Raw genomic sequence first — 2774 nt, forward strand, 5'->3', positions numbered from 1 at the left:
GGTGCAATTACATCTGACTCAAATCCAAAGCCCCAGTCCTGCAAGTCAAAGGGGTGCCCCTGTGGATCAGCTTGCAGCATCCAGCCTAAGACATTTAGCAAGGAATAATATGTGCATTGTAGACAGCAGATAATCAACCATTAAGAGGGTGTGAGAGTTTAATTCGAGGGGGGGTAGGGAAAGGATTTTTTGAACATATGATACATGTTTTTCACTTGCTCTGAATCCGTTTGCTGAAAGAAAGAGAGAGAGAGAGAGAGAGAGTGTGCAAGCTAGCAAAGAATAAGAAACATCTTTTACTTATGCTATTTCTACTGGCAAGCAACTTCTTAGAGGAAACACATTCTTTTCTTTGTCCAGGCAGTTAACTGAGCCAGACACAGTTGCCAATGGAATAAACAGTCCATTGTTTCAAGAATACAACAGAAAAGTTGGGTTCAATTCTCAGCTCTTTTTACTGACAGTATTTACAGATCTGTTTGTAAAAAAGAAAACAAACAAAACTTAAAATCAATAGTTTTTGTATTTTTACTTGACTTTAGTGCTGGTGAAAAGGGCCTAATTGACAGAACTTGAAATTGAAATCCTTCTGGTTAAGCATAGTATGATCAGGCAGAAAGCAGCCTGTCCCCACATCCCAGACACCTGTGAGTCTCAGTCTTGACAAGGAATGGCAATAACCTTTAGTAGTGAGAGGGTATATCAGTTTTCCAGGCCCATTAGTCCTCAGCCCCAATGCTGAAGCTGCCAAGAATGGAGTCTGTTAATGCCAATGGTGATGGTGTGTCCCCTACTCATTGTACACGGGCCACCAATACATGGATCATATAGCAATGTCTGTGGTCAGCCACCAACCTGGGCTTCATTGGAATCCGAGACATAGAGGTGAAAGCCAGTGAGCCAGCCAGTCCCCTTTCTTCAATTAAATTTCTTTTCCCTTTACACATACCTGCTCCCCCATCCCGCAAGGCTGTGCCCAGGGCAGGGCTGTAGCTGCTATAACAACACTGGTCCTACTGACAGAGGCCTCCACCTGCAACTAGCCAAACTGTGGCCTGCCCGGTCAGGAGACCAGGAACCACAAAGGCTACAGGCAGCAAATATTCATGGGGACTGGCTCCATCCTACAAAGTGAATCCGGACATAAGTAGGTCTGTTGGACTTCACCCTTTACTGAATGATATATGACTCCTGACCCACACAGAATGGGCTTGGCTTAAACCACTTTTTCCAAGAGAACACTCTCAAGCTCAAGAGGAGGTAGAGATTGCTCCTGGCCTTAACACTTCAGTGTTGCTGAGAGGCCTTTTCTTTGTTCTTAAGAGTGAAAATCTTTCCCCTGTATGTTTTTTTTTTATATATATATACAACCCCCTATTACTAGGGAAGGCCAAACATCTATTAGCAGGACTGAGGTTTCTTTCCTGTATGACAATTTTTTGGATTCTTTTAGGAATGCTTTGATATCTACATATTTCCAAGACCTCATGGTGGGTAACAATGCCAGCTCCTTCCACGTGGCTTGACAATACTGTTGCAAGCACTCAAAGTGGGGTGAGTTGTCTAGAGCAGTGTCATATGCTCTTGTACACACACACACACACACACACACACACACACACACACACACACACACACACACGGATTGATCACTCCCTTCAACTAGTGCCTCCAGTCTATGGGAGCCAGATACCAGAGGATTCACTGCAAAACAACTACACATATGCTGAGGGGTGGGGGGGAGAGATAGTAATTCAACTCCAAGTCTATTCACACATCTCAATACCAGACTCCACCTGGAAAGCTTTACATACAAGTTCCACAAGAGCATTAAACATTGAGAGGATATAAAGCACAAGAAGGGGCATTAACTTACTAATGTTGCTGAGAGAGGAAAAGGCTGCACTTAAATACAAAGATGAGGCTAAACCAAACTATCACAGCGAAAGACATTACAACTTCGGAGGTGATGGTAGTCAGAACCCAGATCCCTATATTGTAATGGGCCCAAGCCCCTGCTGGAATTTGAGTTGTTTGTAATCTGGATCCAGGTTTTTCTGGCTTGAGCCCATATCTCATTAGAAGCAATTCAGTTGCTATATGGCACTTCTTATTTTTTACATATAACAATGAGAGCACAGAACCAGAGTAGTGGTACATGGGTGGGACTTGCAGTTTTGGGGCATTCACTTTTGTAGTTCAGAGGATGGTAAGGGGAGGCCATTTCCCCACTTTTTGGAAGTGTCTCTCACGCAGACAGCCCCTGATTCTCCACTGGGAGGCCTGGAAGCTAGGTTAATAGCATGTGTCTTTAACAAGAGACAGTAAAATGCTCCATCGGCTCATGAAGAATTAAACTCCCTCCCTGCTCCCTTCCCTTCCAAGTAAAATCAGTATCAAGCCAATTTCTTACAAAGCTGACATAGCTCTGAATTTCCAAATATCTTCCCCATCCCTTGGTTGGGTGGTTTGACTGCTGATCACATCCCATTCTCTTCTGCTAAAGGAAGAGCAAAGAACCCTAGCCCACAACCCTAGCCCTGTATTAACCCCTAGAAGCTCCTTGCTAGGATAGGTCAACACTGTACAGCACAGTGCTACGTTAGCTCTGGGGTTTAGTGTGCTTTAGAGTGGGACTTTGGAGTTCTTCAGATAAAAAAGGGTTATATTTTCCCAGCCATCCAAGGGATAATCTCTCCCTTACCCCCTGCTCCTGTCTCTTCTCCCCCACCCCCCTTCAAATCATGATAATAAGGCAGTCACCCTGGCACATT

Source organism: Emys orbicularis, chromosome 4 (assembly GCF_028017835.1).
Source record: "Emys orbicularis isolate rEmyOrb1 chromosome 4, rEmyOrb1.hap1, whole genome shotgun sequence".
Lineage (NCBI taxonomy): Eukaryota > Metazoa > Chordata > Testudines > Emydidae > Emys > Emys orbicularis.